Source organism: Loxodonta africana, chromosome 5 (assembly GCF_030014295.1).
Source record: "Loxodonta africana isolate mLoxAfr1 chromosome 5, mLoxAfr1.hap2, whole genome shotgun sequence".
Lineage (NCBI taxonomy): Eukaryota > Metazoa > Chordata > Mammalia > Proboscidea > Elephantidae > Loxodonta > Loxodonta africana.
In genome coordinates, this window is record NC_087346.1 from 45,370,429 (window position 1) to 45,395,680 (window position 25,252).

At 38.1% G+C, this 25,252-nt stretch overlaps 1 pseudogene; it reads left to right on the forward strand.

Annotated features, from left to right (window-relative positions):
• The first annotated feature begins 4,551 nt into the window (after positions 1–4,551).
• The window catches only part of LOC100665033 (very-long-chain 3-oxoacyl-CoA reductase-like), a 79,370-nt pseudogene continuing 58,669 nt past the window's right edge, over positions 4,552–25,252 (forward strand).

Genomic DNA, 25,252 nt, shown 5'->3' on the forward strand with positions numbered 1-25,252 from the left:
AAGATACAATTAAGTGACACATGTAAAACACTTAACATTAGCATAATGTCCAACATGTGGTAAGCACTTATAAATTCTAGCTTTTGGTAGTAATATTCCTGTTACTATCATCAGTCACGACTCCAACCAAAAACATATTTCAAATCAAGTGGTTCAAATGAAGAGATACTCGTGAAGGGACCACTTCACTTCACAGAGGTTTGGACAAGATTCAGGAATCCAACAGGAGCTGTTAGAGCAAGCAGAGATTAGCAACAATGAAGCAATATTACTCTAGCCTTGAAGGAACAGAAGGAGATTATGGTGATCCTGGAACCTAGTGAAGGTTCTTGGAGAAAATGTGACAGAAAGGCCTAGCTGGCAAAGTCGGTAGTCATGGAAGAATATAGGTACTACCAGAAGTCAGGCACCAAAGTAGGAAAGGACCAGGTAATAAATCCCCAAACCTTTTTCTTCTTCCAGCCTCTAATCTCTTGCCAATACTGATTAGTTGAAACGATTTGTAATCCTGGGTTATATAATTCAAAGAGTTGGGCCTCTGGAAATTTAAATAGGTCAGGAAAAAGATGAATTTTAAAGGACAGTGATGACAAATTAGTACACATTTCACACCCATTTTGGGATATATTAAAAAAAATCTCATTAATCATACAACTATTGGTTTTTACCCTTCCAGAGCAAAACCAAAGACTCAAAGAAGAGGCAATTGTACAGGACAAACAGTCTACATGAATCACAGCCTCACTTACCCCGAGACCAGAACTAGATGGTGCCCAGCTACCAACACCGACTGTTCTAATCGAGGTCACAACAGATGTTGTCATTAGGTGCCCTTGAGTCAGTTTCAACTCATAGAGACCATATGTACAACAGAACAAAACACTGCCCAGTCCTGCACCATTCTCACAATCGTTGTTATGCTTGAGCCCATTGTTGCACCCACTGTGTCAATCCATGTCATTGAAGGTCTTCCTCTTTTTAGCTGACCCTCTACTTTGCCAGGCATAATGTCTTTCTCCAGGGACTGATCCCTCCTGATAATACGTCCAAAGTATGTGAGACATAGTTTCGCAATCTTTGCTTCTAAGGAACATTTTGGCTGTACTTCTTCCAAGAAAGACTTGTTCGTTCTTTTGGTAGTCCATGGTATATTTAGTATTCTTCACCAACACCATAGTTCAAAGGCATCAATTCTTCTTTGGTCTTTCTTATTCATCGTCCAGCTTTTGCATACATATGAGGTGATTGAAAACACCATGGCTTAGATCAGGTGCACTTAATCTTCAAGGTGACATCTTTGATTTTTAACACTTTAAAGAGGTTTTTTGCAGCAGACTTTCCCAAATGCAATGTGTCTTTGGATTTCTTGGCTGCTGCTTCCATGGATGTTGACTGTGGATCCAAGCAAAATGAAATTCTTAACATAAAGAAAACAAAAATCCTCACAACTGGACGGTAAGCAACATCATGATAAATGGGGACCGGGTTGAAGTTGTCAAGGATTTCATTTTACAGTCATTTTGGTTTTTTATTTCTTTTCTGTCTTTTTAGTGACCTCTTGCTTTCTTCATGTTTGATATCCTTGATGTCATTCCACAGCTCCTCTGGTCTTCAGTCATTAGTGTTTAATATCGCAAATCCATTCTTGAGATAGTCTCTAAATTCAGGTGTGACACACTGAAGCTCAGACTTTGGCTCTCGTAGACTTGCCGTAATTTTTTTCAGTTTCAACTTGAACTTACATATGAGCAACTGATGGTCTGTTCCGCAGCCAGCCCCTGGCCTTGTTTTGACTGATGATGTTGAGCTTTTCCACAAATGTAGTCAATTTGATTCTTGAGTATTTCATCTGCTGAGGTCCATGTGTATAGTCGCCATTTATGATGTTGAGAAAAGGTATCTGCATGAAGAAGTCATTGGTCTTGCAAAATTCTATCATGTGATTCCAGCATCGTTTCTATCACTAAGGCCATATTTTCCAACTACAGGTCCTTTTTCTTTGTTCTTTTTTGCGATGAATGCAATGTCATTCCTCTTCATGTTGTCATTCCTAGCATAGAAGACCATATGACTGTCTGATTCAAAATGACCAATACCAATCCATTTCAGCTCACTGATGCCTAGGGTATCAATGTTTTTACGTTCCATTTCATTTTTGACGATTTCAAATTTTCCTAGATTTATACTTCATACATTCCATGTTCCAATTATCAATGGACATTTGCAGCTATTTCTTCTCATTTTGAGTTGTGCCACATCAGCAAATGAACGTCCCCAGAAGTTGACTCAATCCACAACAGCAGTGGCTATTGTCTGTTGTTCCTACTCTTCTGTTCTGCCATAGCCACAACAGATGGACCTTGATAAAATGGGAGCAAATTCCTAAAAAAAAAAAAAAAAAAACAGACTTACTGGACTGACTAAGACTGCAAGACTCATAGCTAAAATACAGATTGGCTCACAAAATAGTGACTATCACCCATAAGTACTATGCTTCATTAAAAAATCACCCATATAAGACCAAATGGTCAACAATTACTTTAAAAAAAGATGGGAATGTAAGGGAGCAGGGAAACTAGATTAACAGAAATGGAACAAGCAGAATGAAAACTGTATAGAAATTGTTGAATGGGAACATAAATTGCTGTGTAAACCTTCACTGAAAATACAATAAAATATTTAAAAAAAAGATCTTAATCTGCAAGACTTTCTTCACCAAAGCCCATCAGTTCCCGTGTAAATTTGCATGGCTTCAGGAGAATACATTGATATTTTATCTTCCTTACTACTAAAAAGAAGAAGCAAATTGACTGAGCCTGAAATACTTGAATATATTATGAGGATACATTTTAAAAACGGAATTAGGAAATAAGGCTATAGACAACCAACCTCTCGTATAGCCTCTCTCTTTTTCTCAAAGCAAAGATCTTGATGGTTTTATAAAGAAAAACAAAATAAAAAATTGATTAAAGTTGGACTCCAGAGTAAAGAAGATCTCAGTTTATGCTAAAAAACCATGTAACACCTCAAACCACAGCAGAGCAGATCATGCTCAACTGATAATGAAAGGTATTTAAGACATTGACCTTGGTTAATACTGTATATAAGAGAAAAAAATATTAAGAACAGTATATAGGGAAACCTACAGATAATTTCTTCTTTGTTTCCTTTGCAGTTGTCTGAGTCTCTCTCTCTCTTTCTTTCTTTAACTACAGTTCTTAGAATACTACCTCCAAGATGGGAGAGAATCCCTGACTTTGGCAACACTCTCTAAAGAGTATTACTTTATGCACATTTTCCAGAGAAATCATAATAAGAAAAGAAAGTTTACTTTGAAGCCACAAAGCTATAACTTTAAAAACATTCCTATAAATATCCCAACTCAGAAAATGATTTGAGTTCCCCCCCAAATTGGTCCTTTTTTCAAAGAGAAATGAAACACCTTTCAATTAGGTGGCCAGTGATCCAGATATGGAGAAAGCTACACAAAGGTCCTGACCATTTCTCTGTGGAATCTTCACATTATGAAGCCATCAGAAGTTCTCCACATAGCAGCATATCCTTTGAAAGTCATGACTGGCAGTTTTAGTTGGAGAGAAGCTGTCATCTGGAAATCAGGCTAAGTAATCTCCTTCAGGATCTGAAACTGGGCAGGTAGCTAGATATCTCATTAAAATATTAAAATTCTCAGAGCTCTAAGAAAAGGAAGGCATCGTTAGAATATACAGATATTTTTCTCTGTTGTAATTATTACCATGAGCATCCTCAGAAATGCATTTCATATTGCATTTTGACTGGAAGAGGGGGATAGAGTAAAGTTGCCCAAATTTTTCTTGCCACTCATCTATTATTTCTGCATTACTGATCTATTTATTCTAACAATTGTCAATTTGAAATCCTACTAAGTCATGATATACTTCTTGCTCAGAATTCCATTAAAGCAACTAAAAGAATAAAAAGCAGTTGATAACATTCTGTGAGACAAAGTATGCGGTGAGCAATTATCTAGCAATAGCCATATTACCTTAAATAAGCCAATTAGCATTTAATTGTATTCTATTTTTTACTATTCTTCATTTGTGACTTTCTCCAATGAGTGCTGTTTCTCATTTCCACTTTTAAAGAACAAAGCATAAAATAATACCAATCTTTTAATGAGTTAAGAATTAATCAAGAAGGCTGGGCCAAGATGGAGAAATAGATGTTTCATGTCATCCTTCTTACAGCAAAGATCCCAAAAAACAAGTAAGTCATATATATATGACAATCTTGGAACCCTAAGCATCAAAGACTAAGCTGAAGAATTGGACTGAGTAACAGGTGGAAGGAGAGATAATTAAAAAACAGCAGAAACAGAGAATTATGGATTGCTAGATCACCGGTGTCCTGTTAGCCAAACTGCACAGTGTAGACATATTGAGACAAGCAGCAGCATCCCGTCACATCTGGTGCAGCTAAGCAGGAGCAACTTTGCATGCTTCTCCACAATCAAACAGAAGTGATACCAGGCCTGCAAAAGTTAAGTGCGTGATCCTAACCCACTAACCCATCATGAGTACCACAGCCACCACCGCCCCCACCAGAGCTCCATGGGCCGAGGAGACTTTCTCCCCAGCATCCACCCTACTCCACTCCAACACAAGTCCAGCAGCATTCAATACTGCCATGCTGCCTAAGCCAGGAACTAATGGCCCTAGTCTGGAGGTAGATGCTCCCTTTGCCAAGCCACTGGCCCAGGAAGTCCACAGACTTGCACTGCCCTCCACCCCTCTGATGACCCGCACCAGTGCCATGCTAGCCAAGTCAGCACAGCACATCCAGATCAGCGTAAGGTAGGCGGATTTCCCAGCTGAAGCCCATTTTCACCAGCAGCAACCAAGTGGGAGATGCAGATCTGCGACACAACAAAAAAGAAGGACCCAAATGAAAACATTAACCCTACAATTCAAACAAATAGAGAGCAGCAAAAGAAGCTCATGGGCACCAGAAGCAAGGAAATAATGAAGATTAGAGCAGAAATAGAGAAAAAAAAAAAGAAAGATTAAATAAGACCAAAATTTCGTTCTTTGAAAAGATCAACAAAATAAAAAATCCCTGGCCAAACTGTCAAAGGAAAAACAGGAAAGGAAGCAATAACCTGAATAAGAAATGAAATGGGTGGTATCACAACAGACCCAACTGAAATGAAAAAGATCATAACAAAATACTATGAAAAACTGTACTCCAACAAATTTGAAAACCTAGAGAAAATGGACAAATTCCTAGAAACATACTACCTACTTAAACAAACAAAACTGAGGTAGAAAAACTAAAGAGAGCCATAACAAGAGGTTGAAGAGGTAATTAAAAACAAAAACAAAAACAAAAAAAACTTCCAACGACAACAACAAAAAGGGCCAAAGTCCACTAACGGTGAAAAGACCATCTATTTAACAAATGGTGCTCGCATAACTGAATGTCTATCTGTAAAAAAATGAAATAAGATCCATACCCCACACTACACACAAAAACTAAATCAAAATGAATCAAAGACCTAAACATAAAATCTAAAACGATAAAGATTATGGGAGAAAAATACAGGCACAACTCTAGGAGCCCTAACACATGGCATAAATAGCACACAGACCACAACTAACAATGCACAAACACCAGAAGAGAAACTAGGTAACTAGTTCCTAAAAATTAAACACTTATACTCATCAAAATAATTCACCAGAAGAGTGAAAAAGAGACACAAAGACTGAGGAAAAAAATTTTGGCTGTGACATATCCGACAAAGGTCTAATCTACAAAATACTTCAGCACCTCAACAAAGAAAAGACGAATAATTCAATTAAAAAAACGGGCAAAGGATATGAACAGACACTGCACAAAAGAAAACATTCAGGTGGCTAACAGACATGTGAGGAAATGCTCATGATCATTAGCCATTAGAGAAATGGAAATCTAAATTACAGTGAGATGCCATGTCATCCGAATACAACTAGCACTAATCAAAAAGTAAGTAAATAAATAACAAATGTTGGAAATGTTGCAGGGAGATTGGAACTCTTATGCACTGCTGGTGGGAATGTAAAATGGTACAACTTTGAAAAATGATATGGTAATTCCTTAAAAAGCTAGAAATAGAAATACCATACAATCCAACAATCTCACTCCTAGAAATGTATCCTAGAGAAATAAGACCCGTCACCTGAATAGACATAGGCACACTCATGTTCACTGGAGCACTATTCACAACCGCAAAAAATGGAAACAACCTACCTGCCCATCAACAGATGAATGGATAAATTATGGTGCGATGGAATACTATGAAACAATAAAGGACTATGATGAATCTGTGGAACATCTCATAACATGGGTGAATGTGGAGAGCATTATCCTGGGTGAAACAAGTCAATCACAAAAGGACAAATATTATATGAATCCAATATTATAAAATCTCAAGAAAAGGTTTACACAGAGGAAAAAAAAAAAACATTTTTTGATGGTTATGAGGATGCGGAGGGAGGGGGAAGAAAAACCACTAACTAGATAGTAGACAAGTATCAACTTTCTCGAAGGGAAGACAGTGCACAACATAGGGAAAGTCAGCATAACTTGACCAAGGCAAAGGCATAAAAGTTTCCTAGACACATCCAAACAGGCTGAGGGACCAAGGTGCTGGGGCTAAGGGCTAGGGACCATAGTCTCAGGGACATCTAGGTCAATTGGCAAAACACAGTTATAAAGAAAATGGTCTACACCCTCCTTTGGTGAGTAGCATCTGGGTTCTTAAAACCTTGTGGGTGGCCATCTAAGATACATCTATTGGTTTCATCCCATCCGGAGCAAAGGAGAATGAAGAAAACCAAAGATACGATGAAAATATTAACCCAAAGGCTTAAAGGACCACATGAACCTAAGACTCCACCAGTCTGAGTTGAGAAGAACAAGATGGTGCCCAGCTACCACCACATACAGCTCCAACAGGGATCACAACAGAGAGTTCCAGACACAGTAGGAGAAAAATGTAGAGCAAAATTTAAATTCACAAAAAAAGATTAGACTTATTGCTCTGACAGAGATGGAGGAACCCCGAGGCTATGACTCCTGGACACTCTACTAACTCAGAACTGAAACCACTCCTGAAGCTCACTTTTCAGACAAATATTAAACAGGCCTATAAAATAAACGATAACACAGGAAACTGCTTCTTAGTTCAATCAAATGTATGAGACCAAATGGGCAACTCTTGCCCAAAATCAAGAAAAAAAGGTAGGAAGGGGCAGGAAAACTGGACAAATGGACACATAGAAGCCAAGGTGGAAAGACAGAAAGTACTGCCACATTGTAATGATTCTAACCAATGTCACAAAGCAATATGTGTATAAATTTTTTAATGAGAAATTAACTGAACTGTAAACTTCACCTAAAGCACAATAAAAAAGATTAATCAAAATATTAATGTCAAATAACTGGTCTGGTAATTTCTTTTCATAGCTTCATGTATCATATAGTGCATGATATAATGATCAGTCAAGAATATGGCCAAGAGATGGGGCCAAGATGGTGGAATAGACAGACATTTCTGGAGAGCCTTCTTACAACACAGACCTGAAAAAACAAGTGAAACAAGTATATTTATGACAAGCTAGGATCCCTGAACATGAAATGTAAGGTTAGAAAATGAACTGAGTGTTAGTGGGAGGAAGAGGTGGTTCAGAACTGGAGAGGGGTTACCAGACCTGAATTGCCAGGAACCCTCAGGCACCATTCCTGGGAGAGGCTGAGGTGGGCTGGTACTAGCGTTTGCCTCCAGATAGCCACAGAGCCTACTCACACCTCCAGAACCAGAGAAGAACGGCACTTTCGGCAAAAACTAAGTACTTGTGTACATTTTACCACACCCCTTGCCCCCAAGCTGGCTTCAATGGCTGTTGATTTCCCTGGGCCTGAGATAGGCCCTGTTGAGCACCTAGAGCCACTCTCCAGGCCCTGGAGAAGGAATAAATTCACAAATGGGGGAAAAGATAATTTGCCAGCTCCACTAACGAGGGGAGCTCAGGACAGAAGTGGCTCCTGTCCAGGCATAAATGGCCTGTGAACTTTGAGTACTTTTTCCCTCTGCATGGACCTGCATGGGCCTATTTCAGGAGACTAGACTCTTGTTCACAGACTACAACTGTTTCAGCTGTGCGGTGGAGAAGTGGGTGTTTGATGTTTGACACTGCTTTGCCTATGAAACAGTGTCCTCACCTATCCACATCAGGGGCCTAAGGACTGGTGGCTTCACTCAAGTCACACAGCCACTCATGACAGGGGTCCAACGATAACTGGTACCTCCCAGTCCTTACAACCAAAAAGATCCAGAGTCTGCCTACAGAACTGACCCACCTGTACGTTCTAGGGAACAGGGACAGACTCTCCTCACATACACGTGGGGGATGATTCTCAGCCTCCGCCTTGTTCAGAGTGTGACTCCCTGCTGCAACCAGATATTGGCACCTACATCAATCACCCCTCCCCCTCGAAGGCTGTAGGACAGAGCCACACACTTGATGATCAGCTACCTGGACAACTGAACTGAATTTATACAAAAAAAGTGAATGAACTCCTAGAGTGCTATATCTGATAACAGCTCTAGCCATCTGGTGACAGGGCGTCAGAGCTCCAAAGGTGAAAATAATCAAGCTGTAGCTCACTCAAGCAACCCATCTGGGCATATCAAAAGAAAACAAAACAAGAAGCTATGATACAGTAAGCAAGCATGAAATAAACTAATACAATAACTTATAGATGGCTCAGAGACAACAGTCAATATCAAGTCACATAAAGAAACAGACCTCAACAAGCTCTCAAAACAAAGAATCCAGGGATCTCTAGATGAAAGTACATTCCTTGAATTACCAGAGACAGAATACAAAAGATTAATATATAGAACCCTTCAAGACACCAGGAAGGAAATGAGGCAATATGAAGAACAAGGAACAAACAGATAAAGCAGTTAAAGAAATTAAAAAGGTTATTCAGGAACATAATGAAAAATTTAATAACCTGGAAAAATCCATAGACAGACAGTAATCAGAAACTCAGAAGGTTAACAATCATATTATAGAATTAGACAACTCAGTAGAAAGTCAGAGGAGCAGAACTGAGCACGTGGAAGGCAGAATTTGTGAACTTGAAGGTAAAGCACTTGGCACCAATATATTTGAAGAAAAATCAGGTAAAGGAATTAAAAAAATGAAGAAACCTTAAGAATCATGTGGGACTCTATTAAGAAAAATAACCTATGAGTGATTGGAGTACCAGAACAGGGAGGGATAAGAGAAAATACAGAGAGAATTGTTGAAGATTTGTTGGCAGAAAACTTCCCTGATATCGCGAAAGATGAGAAGACTTTTATCCAAGATGCTCATCTAACTCCACATAAGGTAGATTTTAAAAGAAAGCCACCAAAACAAATTATAATCAAACTAACAAAAACCAAAGATAAAGAGAGAATTTTAAGAGCACCTAGGGATAAATGAAGTCACCTACAAAGAATAGTCAATAAGAATAAGCTTGGACTACTCAGTAGAAACCATGCAGGCAAGAAGGCAATAGGATGACTTATATAAAAAGCTGAGGGAAAAAAATTGCCAGCCAAGAATCATATATCCAGCAAAACTGCCTCTCAAAAATGAAGGTGAAATTAGGACATTTCCAGATAAACAGAAGTTTAGGGAATTCATAAAAACGAAACCAAAACTACAAGAAATACTAAAGGGAGTTCTTTGGTTAGAAAATCAATAATATCAGGTATCAACCCAAGACTAGAACACTGGGCAGAGCAATCAGATCTCAACCCAGAAGGGGAAATCACAAAAGTAAACCAAGATAACAAAACACTCAAAACAGGGAAACAACAATGTTATTATGTAAAAAAAGGACAATATTAAAACAATGAAGAGGGACTAACTAATGTAGTCTTAGATCTTTCATATGGAGAGGAAGACAAGGTGCTACCAAGAAATAAGAGTTAGATTTAAATTTAGAAAAATAGGGGTAAATAATAAGGTAAGCACAAAGGAGACAAACTATCCTACATATCAAAATAAAATACAAGAAAAAAGTAGAGACTTAGCAGAAGCAAAATCAACAACAATGAAAGGGAGGAAAAGACAATATATAAAGATAATGTACTCAGCACAAAAAATTAAGTGAGAAAAAGAAACTGTCAACAACACACACAAAAAAAGACATCAAAATGATAGCACCAAATTCAAATCTATCCATAATTATGTTGAATGTAAATGGACTAAATGCACCAATAAAGAGACAGAGAGTGGCAGAATGGATTAAAAAGCACAATCTGTCTATATGCTGTGTATAAGAGACACACCTTACTTAAAGACACAAACAAACTAAAACTAAGGATGGACAAAAATATACCAAGCAAATGACAGTCAAAAAAGACAGGAGTAGCAATATTAATTGCTGACAAAATAGACTTTAAAGTTAAATCCATCATAAAGGATAAGAAGGACACTATACAATGACTAAACTGACAATATACCAGGAGGATATAACCATATTAAATATATATGCACCCAATGACAGGGCTGCAAGATACGTAAAACAAACTCTATCAGAATTGAAAAGTGAGATACACACCTCCACAATTATAGTAGGAGACTTCAACACACCACTTTTGGTGAAGGACAGGACATCCAGGAAGAAGCTCAATAAAGACACCAAAAACCAAAGCCAAACCCATTGCTGTTGAGTCGATTCTGACTCATAGCGACCCTATAGGTCAGAGTAGAACTGCCGCATAGTTTCCAAGAAGCGCCTAATGGATTCTAAGTGCTGACCTTTTGGTTAGCAGCTGTAGCACTTAACCACTATGCCACCAGGGTTTCCCAATAAAGACACGAAAGTTCTAAATGCCACAATCAACCAACTTGACCTCATAGACATATACAGAACACTCCACCCAACAGCAGCCAAGTGTAATTTCTTTTCTAGTGCACATGGAACATTCTCTAGAATAGACCACATATTAGGTCATAAAGCAAGCCTTAGCAGAATCCAAAACTTGGAGATATTACAAAGCATCTTCTCAGACCAAAAGGCCATTAAGGTAGAAATCAATAACAGAAAAAGCAGGGAAAAGAAGCCAAACACTTGGAAACGGAACAATACCCTGCTCAAAAAAGACTGGATTATAGAAGACATTAAGGATGGAATAAAGAAATTCAGAGAATCCAATGAGAGTGAAAACACTTCCTATGAGAACCTTTGGGACACAGCAAAAGCAGTGCTCAGAGGTCAGCTTATATCCATAAATGTACACATACAAAAAGACGAAAGGGCCAAAATCAAAGAATTATCCCTAGAACTTGAACAAACAGAAAGGGAGCAACAAAAGAAACCCTAAGGCACCATAAGGAAACAAATAATAAAAATTAGAGCAGAGTTAAATGAAATAGAAAACAGAAAAATGATTGAAAGAATTAACAAGACCAAAAGCTGGCTCTTTGAAAAAATCAACAAAATTGATAAACTACTGCCCAAACTGAAAAGAGAAAAACAGGAGAGGAAGCAAATAACCCGAATAAGAAGTGAGATGGGCAATATTACAACAGACCCAACTGAAATTAAAAGAATCATATCAGATTACTATGAAAAATTGTACTCTTAACAAATTTGAAAACTTAGAAGAAATGGATAAATTCTTAGAAACACACTACCTACCTAAACTAACACAAACAGAGGTAGGACAACTAAATAGATCCATAAGAACAGAGTGAAAAGGTAATCAAAAACTACCCCCGGCCCCCCGCCCCAGAAAAAGCCCTGGCCTGGAAGGCTTCACTGCAGAGTTCTGCCAAACTTTCAGAGAAGAGTTAACACACTACTACTAAAGGCATTTCAGAGCATAGAATAGGACTGAATACTACCAAACTCATTCTGTGAAGCCACCAGGTCCCTGATATCAAAACCAGGTAAAGATACCAGAAAAAAAGAAAATTACAGACCTATATCCCTCATTAACTTAGATGCAAAAATTCTCAACAAAATTCTAGCCAATAAATTCAACAACATATCAAAAAAAATAATAATAATTCACCATGACCAAGTGGGATTCATACCAGGTATGCAGGGATGGTTCAATATTAGAAAAACAATTAATGTAATCCATCACATAAATAAAACAAAAGACAAAAATCACATGATTTTATCAATTGATGCAGAAAAGGCATATGACAAAGTTCAACACCCATTCATGATAAAATCTCTCAGCAAAATATGAATAGAAGGAAAATTCCCCAACATAATAAAGGACATGTATACAAAGCCAATAGCCAACATCATCCTAAATGGAGAGAGCCTGAAAGCATTCCCCTTGAGATCAGGAACCAGATAAGGATGCCCTTTATCACCATTCTTATTCAACATTGTGCTGGAGGTCCTAGCCAGGGCAATTAGGCTAGATAAAGAAATAAAGGGCATCCAGATTGACAAAGAAGAAGTAAAAGTATCTCAATTTGCAGATGACATGATCTTAGACACAGAAAACCCTAAGGAATCCTCAAGAAAACTACAGAAACTAATAGAGTTCAGCAGAATATCAGGATGCAAGATAAACATACAAAAATCAGCTGGATTCCTCTACACCAATGAAAAGAACATCAAAGAGGAAATCACCGAATCGATACCACTTAAATAGCCCCCAAGAAGACAAAAAACTTAGGAATAAATCTTACGAGTGATTTAAAAGTCTTATACAAAGAAAACTACAAAACACTTCTTCAAGAAACCAAAAAGAGATCTGCATAAGTTAAAAACATACCTTGCTCATGGATAGGAAGACCTAGCTTTGTAAAAATGTCTATTCTACCAAAAGCAATCTATGGATTTAATGTAATTCTGATCCAAATTCCAAGACCATTTTTTAATGAGATGGAGAAACAAATCACCAACGTCATATGGAAGGGAAAGAAAGTAAAGCATTACTGAAAAAGAAGAACAAAGCTGCAGGCCTCATTCTACCTGATTTCAGAATCTATTTATTATATTGTTGCAGTAGTCAAAACAGCCTGGTACTGGTACAACAACAGATATGTAGACCGATGGAACAGAATTGGGAATACAGACATAAATCCATCCACATATGAGCAGTTGATATTTGACAAAGTCCCCAAAACAGTTAAATGGGGAAAAAACATTCTTTTTAACAAACGGTGCTGGTATAACTGGATATTCACCTGCAAAAAAATGAAACAAGACCCATACCTTACACCATGCACAAAAACGAACTCAAAATGGATCAAAGACCTAAATATAAAATCTAAAATTATAAAGATCATGGAAGAAAAAATAGGGACAACGTTAGGAGCCCTAATACATGGCATAAACAGTATACAAAACATTACTAACGATGCAGAAGGAAAACTTGATAACTGGGAGCTCCTAAACATCAAACACCTATGCTCATCCAAAGACTTCACCAAAACAGTAAAAAGATTACCTACAGACTGGCAAACAGTTTTTAGCTATGACATTTCTGATCAGCTACGGATCTCTTAAATCTACATGATACTGCAAAAGCTCAACTACTAAAAGACAAATAATGCAATTAAAAAATGGGCAAAAGATATGAACAGACACTTCACTAAAGAAGACACTCAGGTGGCTAACAGATACATGAGGAAATGGTCACGATCATTAGCCATTAGAGAAATGCAAATCAAAAATGCAATGAGATGCCATCTCACTCCAACAAAGCTGGCATTAATCCAAAAAACTCAAAACAATAAATGTTGGAGAAGTTGTGGAGAAACTGGAACACTTCTACACTGCTGGTGGGAATGTAAAATGGTACAACCACTTTGGAAATTGATTTGGCGCTTCCTTGAAAAGCTAGGAATAGAACTACCATATGATCCAGCAATCCCACTCCTTGGAATATATCCTAGAGAAATAACAGTGTTTACACGAACAGATATATGCACACCCATGTTCACTGAAGCTCTGTTTACAATAGCAAACAGATTTCCATACCAAATAAATTATGGTATATTCACACAGTGGAATAGTACTGATCAATAAAGAACAGTGATGTATCTGTGAAACATTTCATAACATGGAGGAATCTGGAAGGCATTATAAACCTACTGCCATGGAGTCAATTCCGACTCATAGCGACCCTATAGGACAGAGTAGAACTGTCCCTTAGAGTTTCCAAGGAATGCCTGGCGGATTTGAACTGTCAACTTCTTGGTTAGCAGCTGTAGCACTTAACCACTACACCACCAGGGTTTTTGGAAGGCGTTATGCTGAGTGAAATTAGTCAGCTGCAAAAGGACAAATATTGTATAAGACCGCTATTATAAGAACTCAAGAAATAGTTTAAACAGAGAAGAAATTATTCTTTGGTGGTTAAGAGAGGGGGGAGGGAGGGACGGAGGGAGGGATAGGGGTATTTACTAATTAGATAGCAGATAGGAACTACTTTAGGTGAAGGAAAAGACAACACACAATACATTAGTGGTCAGCACAACTGGACTAAACCGAAAGCAAAGAAGTTTCCTGAATAAACTGAATTCTTCAAAGGCCAGTGTAGCAGGGGTGGGGGTTTGGGGACCATGGTTTCAGGAGACATCTAAGTCAATTGGCATAATAAAATGTATTAAGGAAATATTCTGCATCGCACTTTGAAAAGCTGCGTCTGGGGTCTTAAATGCCAGCAAGTGGCCATCTAAGATGCAGCAATCGGCCTCAACCCACCTGGACCAAAGGAGAATGAAGAACACCTAGGACAAAAGGTAATTATAAGCCCAAGAGACAGAAAGGGTCACATAAACCAGAGTCTACAACAGCCTGAGACCTGAAGAACTAGTTGGTGTCCAGCTACAACCAATGACTGCCCTGACAGAGAACTCTTGAGGGAGCGGGAGAGCACTGGGATGCAGACCCTGAATTCCCATAAAAAGACCAGAATTAATGGTCTGACTGAGACTAGAAGGACCACAGTGGTCAGGACCTGCAGACCTTCTGTTAGCCCCGGGCAAGTACCATTCCCAAAGCCAGCTCTTCAGACAGGGATTGGACTGGCCAATGGGATAGAAAAAGATGCTGGTAAAGAATGAGCTTCTTGGATCAAGTAGACGCTTGAGACTATGTTGGCATCTCCTACCTGGAGGGGAGATGAGAGGGCAGAGAGGGTTAGAAGCTGGCAGAATGGACACAAAAAGAGAGAGTGGAGGGTAGGAGCGGGCTGTCTCATTAGGGGGAGAGCAAATTTTTTTTAATTAGGAGAATACAGCAAGGTGTATATAAATTTTTGTATGAGAGGCTGACTTGATTTGTAAACTTTCACTTAAAGCACAATAAAAATTAAAAAAAAAAAAAAAGACTATGTCCAAGCATGAATGTAATTGATTGATTCGTAAGCTACTATTCTGGAATTCTGGGTAATACTCTTTTTTACTCTAAGTGTAATATATGCATATGCAGGAAAAGTGATTCCTCATTAATATTACTTGCAAAGGAAAATTGTATTTTGACTGTCTCAAGCTCACATTAATGTAAAATCTAAATTCTTTCCAGGTTCCTACACGGAGCAGAAGATAATTCTTAAGGATCCATTTACCTAATTACTAATAGTATCAATAACTCACCTTAATATTAATATATGATCTCAAATACATTTCTTATAATGACATCTTTTATCTCAATAACATTTTCCCTTTACAACCCCCAAATATTAACAGATAAAGAAAGAAGAAAACTAAAATCTTTTGTATGCATGCCTACTATAGATCCAGACCTATCGCATGTGTTTTTATCTAGCTTACTAAATTATTTAATTTAAGCCTTACTTTCACATTTGAAGATGTGTGGTGTCTTCCTACTATAAGAAGTCTACTCAGTCTATAAAGAAATAATAGAACAATTTCTTAAATATCTCCGAAGACCCCATGTAAAATAAAGCACAGCTGATGAATCCCAGATTCATTTCGGCAAATATCTCCTGTGCTCATGGCGTTCTATAACCACTGATGATATGTCAAAAAGATGCAGAAACATTTACACAGCCCTGTCTAAAACATACTACAAATATGTGTGTTTACTTGCAGATTTGCTTTTCTACAAAAGTTGCTTTTATGTTTTCATACAGTTAGCAATAAGGTTTTGAACACCCCGGTGGAAACACAGTAAAGAGGCTAAATCCAGAGAGAGAGAAGTGTGCACACACACAAACAAATACACAGAATACAGATGGCAAGGTCATAAATTTTTACTGAACGCCTAACTAGCACAATGCCTCTCCACTACCATTCTGTTCATTTGCCTATGCTCTACTTTTACTAGTCTGCTATTTTTATAGGAAATTTTCTCAGCTCAGAAATTAGCTGAGTACTACCTTAACTTGGAAGTAGTACCTACTGAGGAATTTTCTCAAATTTTTTTAGTTTTTTTTTTTTTTTTAAGAATTAACCACTGAGGATATCCACATTGAGACGTAACTTTATGCATGCTGCGCTGGTCCTAAAAGTCCGTATATGTTTTCTAAATATTTATTATTGTACCTTAGAATGCTAATAAAATAGTCAGGCAACTTGGTTAATTGAAAAGAGGAAATAGATGTGCTTTTTGCGTGTGAGGGAGTCAATTAGTTTGTTATAGTTACTTTTGGGAAAATGACCAAAATGCATTAGTAGTAACTACTTTTCTGAGCTTGTTAGTTTTAACTTGGCAGTCTTATGAATTGAAGTGTCTCTTTCTGTCTGCCCTCCTGCTTACTACTACTGAAACCACACAGGAGTCTTTCCTGTAATTAATTAGGGTGTAATTAAACAGCAGGTGCCCAAGCAGAAGCAAAAGAGCCAGTTCCATCTGTTCCACAGGATCTCAAGACGGCAACAAGAGAGTTCCCCCACATACTTTACCTTAAGCAGTTTTTGCGTTTTAATTTCCAGCTCATTCTTTTATGAATTATTCTCATGATTTCACATGATAATTTGGCACTTCAAAATTGGAGCCCCTCCAGTATTTACCCTGAAAACATACAAAAAGGATTATGAAGGGGAGGAGAGAAAGTGTTCAGTAAAATTCAGATTGGCAAACACAATTTAAAGAATACATCAATCACTTGCTAATGTAAAACGGTGGGCAGACACTAGTCCATGAAAGCAATCAGTTTTAATCTGAAGATACAGGAAATTTAGAGACACAGAGAAGAGTGACAATGCTCCAGAATATATGGGATGGGGCAAGCTTTAGGGGAAGCATGTATTTGTGTCTTATTTCAGCCTGAAAGAGTCTCCAAACTCCCGAAACCAGGAATGTAATTCTTGCTAAAAAAAAAAAAAAAAATTCTAAAAGCACAAAATAAAAATGGTTATCATTTATTCTTATATATAGGTACATATATATATATATATTTTATAGGTACACTTATAGTCTATGGTACAATTTTTATAAACCACTTTTATTTCCTCTGCAAAATTATAAATTACTTGAGAAGATATTTACTCAATTCATTTCTTGGTTCCTATAAAAGATACTAGACAGTATACTGAATTGCTATTTAATAAATGGCAATAATTCAATCAACTTTATTTTTTAGTCCATTGAATAAAGCAGTCCTTGCTCTTTGACCTGAGCATATTCAAGAAGGCTAGGATTTGGATCATAGGTTTGTCCTTTTCTAAAATAAAGCTGATCCATTCAGCTGATGTTTTCAGGATGTTGACCCCTTAAATAAGGAATCGACTTGATGGCACTGGGTGGTATGGTGGTGGTGATGCCTTAGTGATTAAGGGCTCAGGTGCTAACTGAAAGGTTGGCAGTTCGAACCCACCCAGTGGTCTTATAGAAGAAAGACCTGGCAATCTGCTGCTGTAAAGATTACAGTCCAGAAAACTACATGGGGCAGTTCTACTCTGTCACATGGGGTTGCTATGAGTCAAATTTGACATGATGGCACCTAAAAATAACTGGGTCACTATGAGTCAGAATCGACTTGATGGCAATGGGTTTGTTTTTTTGGGGTTTTAGGCAGAATGGGGTATAAAAACATGATAAAAACAAAGAAAATTCACCAGATAGTTGAGTTTGTAATCAATGCTTATTTTCCCAGGATATAGAAAAAAATTAAATTTATTTGCTTACAGTAGAAAGTAAATTAAAACAATCCCCCAATTAACTACACCAAATAGTCCTGGCATTAGATTAAGAACAAACACACATATTAATCTTTATAATATAGTTATTAAGCTAAGCTACAATTCATTGATTTGATGAATATATATTAAGTTGTCCTTAGGTGGTGAGTGAACACAAACCTAATCCCTGTACATACAGCACTTTGTTGCTATTATTAGTTGCCATCAAGTGGATTCTCGATTCCGACTTATAGCAACCCCATGTGTGCAGGGTAGAACTGCGCTGTGTACTGTTTTCAAGGCTGTGACCATTCAGAAGCAGTTTGCCAGGCCTGTTTTCCAAGGAGCCTCTGGGTAGGTTTGAACTGCTAACCTTTTGATTAGTAGTTGAGCACTTAACTGTTTGCATCACCCAACGACTCCTATATGATGCTTGTATACTCTTTATAAAATTACAACAAAAATATTTTTGGAACAAGTTTATTGCAGAAGAGTTAAGCAGTACTGTAAAATCATATAGAGGAGGCATTTCACCAAGTTAATTAGACCAGTAATTGACTTTTGAGTTGAGATAACAGTAGTGAGTAGGACTTGACCAGGTGGAAAAGGAAAGAGTTTTTGAGCAGAGGGAACAGCAAATGCAAAAGCTGTTTGTAGGTTTCAGTAGAACAATTAGAATGCTATTGGAGTAGTCCAAAGGAGTGGCAATGACAGATTCAGCTAAAGCAGTGGTGGTAGAGATGGAGTGTAGTCAACAGATTCCAAGATACAGATGAGTATTTTCACAGTGCATTGTGATTATTTGTGCATTACTGTGGGTTTCATCAGCTTTTAATATAGACATAACACATGACTTGTAAAGGCAAATAAGTTTGACATTAATAAGATTGTACATGGTACACATGAAAGAATAATTTCTGTTACATATGATTTCCTTCCCAGTGAAAATCAAAATGCTATAGATTTAATGCAAAGGAAATATTTGTAATCTCTAGGCTATAAGCAGGTGAGCAGGCTAAGATTTATGACAATTGAAGAGAAGCCAAAGAACTTATTGGGGTCAATGTTGTTAATACATGTGTGTGAGTAGTGATAACATAATGATCTGATTAAATGGGTATATTTAATATTGGAGGCCTTAACACAAACTTTATAGCAACAACATCCTTATGCACCTGAACTTGCAAATGAAATGTAAAAATTCATCCAAATTAAAGTGTAATATGAATGATTGGCTCTGATGGTTTGAACTAGTCCAAAGATTAACAACTATAGGACCTAATAATATAAATTATAGACACTGGTTCTTGAAGGTCAGTAACACTTTCGCTTGAGATAGTAATGAAACAACAAAATTTATCAAAAGATTTCAAAGCAATGTTATACTAAATTCAGAGTAGAAAAAAGGATTTCAATTATTCTTAACCATATCTTACCCATTATGTAGGCTGAAATGACATTCTAACATTTTCTCAAATCTAGCATTCTATTTGTCATGACTAAAAAAGTTTGTCGTTATGATCCAGAAGATAATTTGCACTGTGAAAGAAAATGTATCTATGATAGATGCAGAAATGCATGATATCAAATGATACAATAAATCATATATATGAAAGACATTATCCTGTGTCTCTATGTTACCAAATGCTGATATTATACTACTAAAATTTTACAGAAAAAAAATTAGGCCTCAAATATTACATAAATGTATGTGTGTGTGCGCATCCGTGTGTGTGTGGATAAAGATATATATTTATATATGCGTACCAGCTTGGCACTAACCAAAAAGTTAGCAGTTTGAATCCACCAGTCATTCCTTGGAAACTCTATGGGGCAGTTATACTCTGTCTATAGGATTGCTATGAGTCAGAATCGACTCAATGGCAACTGGGTAATACACATAAAGGAACCTTGGTGTCCCAGTGGTTAAGTGCTTGACTGCTAACCATGCGGCTGGCGCTTTGAGCCCACCAGCTGCTCCACAGGATGAAGTGGCAGTCTGCTTCTGCAAAGATTTACAGCCTTCGAAACCCTGTGAGGCAGTTCTACTCTGTCCTATAGTGTTGCTTTGAGTCAGAATCAACTCGATGCCAATGGTTTTGGGTATACACAAGCATATTTACATATGGATGTTATGTATGTGTGTGTGTATTATATATACATAGATATAGGAGTCCCTTATTGGTGTAAATGGTTAAGCACTGGAATACTAACTGAGAGGTTGGAAGTTTGAATCCACCCAAAGGCACATCTTGGAAGAAAGGCCTGGAGACCTGTTTCCTGTACTGCTTTTTATTGATTTCCCACAATTGTATCTGTTGATTTCACGTTATGATTGAGAAGAATTTAGCTCTCTTACACCATTAAGCCTCCACTCACTTTCCCTTATATAATAGTGTCACAATATTTAAATAATTTAATAGCCATATTTTATATTGTCATGTCTAAATATTTTTTACCATTGACTCAAGTAGCATTTTATGCTATGTTTCATTTGTGAACTATATCTTTTCTCAGGACCTACTAATTGCTCATGTTTAATCTGCATATTTGAATATATTCTGATTGCTTTTTTTTTTCTTCAAATACTCTAGCAGATTTGCCAGTTATTTGTTGTAAATACTTTATCTTTTCAAATGCCTCGGTTGTTTTGTCAGTTCCACAGGCCTTCTCACATATCTTTCAGAAAAAAAAAAAAGTAACTCCTTCTCCCCCCATCTTTTTTTCTGGAACCTGTCTTCCTCCTTTCCAATCTAGATTTTATATCTGTGGCAAAAGTGTTAAACTGAGACTTCCCTTCACTACGCTCGTGGATACCTGTTTCCTGGCTTAATAATTTCAATTTATTCCCTTGCCTAAGTGGAATACATTTTGAAGTCCTTATATATTTAAAATTTTCTTTGGTTAACCTCACAAACGATAGTGAGTTGATCTGGGTGAAGAACTCTAGATTAAAAGATATTTTTATTGCAGAATATGTAGACATTACACTACTGTTATGGATTGAATTGTGTTCCACAAAAACATGTATTGTAAATCCTAGCCTCAGACCACAAATGACCTAGGTTACCTCATGCCTCAACTATTTGGTCAGAATAAACCTCATGGCGCCACTCACCCACAAGGGATCCAAGAAGTGAAATTCTACCATGTACCCAGGGTAGGGTGGGGAGGACTAGAACTATTTGGTAAAAAAAAAAAAAAAGCTCTGATAACTGATATTAATTCCATAGATGTTAAATGAATTCCCCTCACCATGCCACTTGAGTCCCTTAACACTAAGCCTTTCCACAGGTGTGCAAAGTGGATGTCCACTTCTAATTGATAAGCTTCCCTGTAAACATGTAGACTTTACTTCTATCTCTTGGGTTGTCAGTGATCACTGCTTTTCTTCTTCAAGCCTACTATTTTTACTCTGCCACTCTGTGTCTTAGGGGATTTATACAGTTTTATCATTTTATTGTCATTTTAATAGTGCTTTGGCAGGGGCGGGGGGAGCAGAAATAAATATTTGTTACGCAGCTGCCATGTTTACCTGGATGTTAAACATGTATAAATGTATGCTAACTTAGTCATATCTCTAAAAAGAAGGTAGGAATTGCTGCTAATATCTTTATTTACAGAAAAGAAACTCAATTACTCTGCCTCCCCCATGACATGATACATTATTTAAAACCCATTTCCATTCCTAGAGCTTCTCAAGAAGAAGAACTGTATTTTTTTGAAGCTTACGTAGCTGTTAATATTGCCGTTGTTGTTGTTGTCAGCTGCCATCAGGTCAGCCCCTACTCGTGGCAACCCCATGCACAACAGAACAAAATGTTGCCCTGTCCTGAGCAATCCCCTTGAGCAGTTGCAGATCTGACCTTTGGGTTCCATAGTGTTTTCACTGGCTGATTTCTGGAAGTAAATCATCAAGCTTTTCTTTTGACTTCATTTTAGTTTGGAAGCTCCGCTGATATCTAGTCAGCATCATAGCAACACACAAGCTTCCACGGACAGACAGACAGATGATGGCTATGCATGAGGTCCACTGGATGGGAATCAAAGCCAGGTCTCCTGCATGGGAGGCGAGAATTCTACCACTGAAACACCGCTGACATACTTATTCCCAAATATCACCTAGTAAAGAGTCTTATACACAGGAGAATTTGAGTAAATACTATTCGAACTCTAACTTAAAAAGTAAAAACTTTGACAGAGAGTTGTAGTGTAAGCATAAAAGATAATATGTTAAGAGTAATTTGTAAGTTTTAAATCATTATATGACCATTAGATCCTTGTAGAATAAGCAACCTCCCAATATTTGAACTTAAAGGCTTAAGTAAACTTGCACTAAATACTTGATTAATTTGCTTAGCAAACATTTATGTAAATTCCTCTATGTGCCAGGTTTTATAGTTATTGCCATTTTAAAGATAAATAAACTGAGGTACTTGGATCCATAATCAACACCCATGGAAGCAGCAGTCAAGAAATGAAATGCTGTATTGCATTGGTCAAATCTGCTGCAAAAGACCTCTTTAAAGTGTAGAAAAACGAAGATGTCACTTTGGGGACTAACATGTACCTGACTCAAATCATGGTATTTTCAGTTGCCTCATGCATGCAAAAGCTGAAGAATGAATAAGGAAGACAAAAGAAGAATTGATGCCTTTTAGTTACGGTGTTGGCAAAGGTACTGAATATGGATCGCCAGAAGAAGAAATAAATCTGTCTTGGAAGAAGTGTACCCAGAAAGCTCCTTAGAAGTGAGAATGGTGAGACTTCATCTCATGTACTTTGGACATATTACCAGGAAGGACCAGTCCCTGGAGAAGGACATCATGCTTGGTAGAGTAGAGGGTCAGTTTGATAGTTAAGAGTGTTTGTCAGCTTGGCTGGGCCATGGTTCTCAGTGTTTTGGCAATTGTATAATATTGTGATCATTTCCCTGTTGAAATTTGATTTGATGGATTCTGCTGAGTGATACCAGTGAGAGTGGGGCCCATGACTGCTCACTATCCCCTCAGCCTTCAACTCTCTGCCCTCCACCACCTACTTTCTTCCTGCTAGCCCTACCAAGGCTTTTGGTTGGTTCTGGATAGTGCAGCTGCCTCTTGTTCGTCTGACCTCCAGTTCTTGGGGCTTGAGCTAGGAGCTTAACTACTGATCTTGGAATTCATTGATCTCACAGCTTATGAGCAAGAGTCCTGCTTTCTGACCTACCAATGTTGGAGAAGTCTTGCAGTCTTGCCTGCCGATGTTGGTATTCATCAACCTTTACAACCTGTGAGCAAGAGCCCTGCTCTCTGACCTGCCGATCTTGGGTTCACCAGCACCTGCAGCTACATGAATCAGGAGAAACCCATACCCTGGTCCACAGACTTGGGTTGTTCCAGCCTCTACAAGTGCGTGAGCTGTTTTCTTGATATAAATCTCTCTCTATACATCTCTCTATACATATTTATACACTTTGCTGGTTTTGCTTCTCTAGAGAACTCAGCCTAAGGCATTTGGTACCAGGTGTGGCGTGCCTCCAAGCACTATTCAGTGGAGATAGGCTTGCCGACTCACAGAACAAGGAATTTGAATGCCTGCGTGCAGGAGGCTTCCTGGTGGAGTAGGGTGCCTCCAGGCACTTATTGGTAGAGCTGCAGAGCTTTGGAACCCTTGTCGCAGCAGGGCAGATGTGGACATGTGGTCTGAAGAGCTGAGAGGCCAAGAAACCAGGAAGCAGAAGCTGAAGAGACAGAGAACTCAAGAAGCCAAGCTGTCTCGTCTCAAAATGTATGGCCATGACCTCTAGGGTTTCAAGGGGTAGGGCCATGGCCTCTGGTGTTTCTAAGGGTGGAGTCACCACTCAGATGGACTATAATGGTGTGCCTAAAGCCTAGGGAGTAGAGTTGCCAACCAAGTGGGCCTGGAAAGGAGAGCTGAAGCCCAGGGCCAAGGGGCCTCCACTCAGAATCTGGAGAGTATGGCCAATACATAGAGTCTGCAGGGCAAGGCCGTTGTGTAAATTGTCTCAGAGAACAGAGGATTATTTTCAAAACCTTGAGGGCTAATGTAATGTGTTCTGCTGACCTGCTTGGTACCTGTTACCCCTTCTTTTCCTCTAGTTTTTCCCATTTATAATGGAAATGTCTAGCTTGTGCCTGTTCTGCCATTGTACCTTTGGAAACAGATAACTTATAGTCTAGGTTTCTTCACAGATGAAGAGGGATTTTAGGGTTTTGGACTTGGAGTTAAGACTTTTGCTGTGATATGATGTGGTGAATATGTTTTGCATGTTGCAATGATGTGATTTTTTGGGGGCCAAAGGGTGGAATGTCATGGATTGAATTATGTCCCCCCAAAATATATGTCAACTTGGTTAGGCTGTGATTCCCACTTTGTGTGGTTGTCTTCCATTTTGTGATTTTCCTATGTGTTATAAATCATAATCTCTGCCTGTAGTTAAACAGGATTAGTGTGGGATGTAACACCCTTGCTCAGATCACATCCCTGATCCAATGTAAGGTAGTTTCCCTGGGGTGTGGCCTGCTACTTCTTTTATCTTACAAGAGATAAAAGAAAAAGGAAGCAAGCAGAGATTTGGGGACCTCATACCACCACAAAAGCAGTGCTGGGGTCAGAGCACATCCTTTGGACCCAGGGTTCTTGTGTAGAGAAGCTCCTAGTCCAGGGAAAGATTGATGACAAGGACTTTCCTCCAAAGCTGACATAGAAAGCCTTCCCCTGGAGTTGACGTACTGAATTTGGACTTTTAATCTACTTGGCTGTGAAAGAATAAATTCCTCTTTGTTAAAGCCATCCACTTGTGGTATGTCTGTTATAGCAGCACTAGATGACTAAGACAATCAGCGAAAAAGAGGAAGACTATCAATGAGATGGGTTGACAACAGTGGCTGCAAAAATGGGCTCAAACATAGCAACAATTGTGAGGATGTCACAAGACCGGACAGTGTTTCCTTCTTTTGTACATAAGGTTGCTATGAGCTGCAACTGACTCGAGGGCAGCTACCAACAATAACAACAACAAACTGAGGTACAAAAATTTGTGTAACTTATTTAATTGGTGGAAACCCTGGTGGCGTAGTGGTTAAGTACTACAACTGCTAACCATGGAG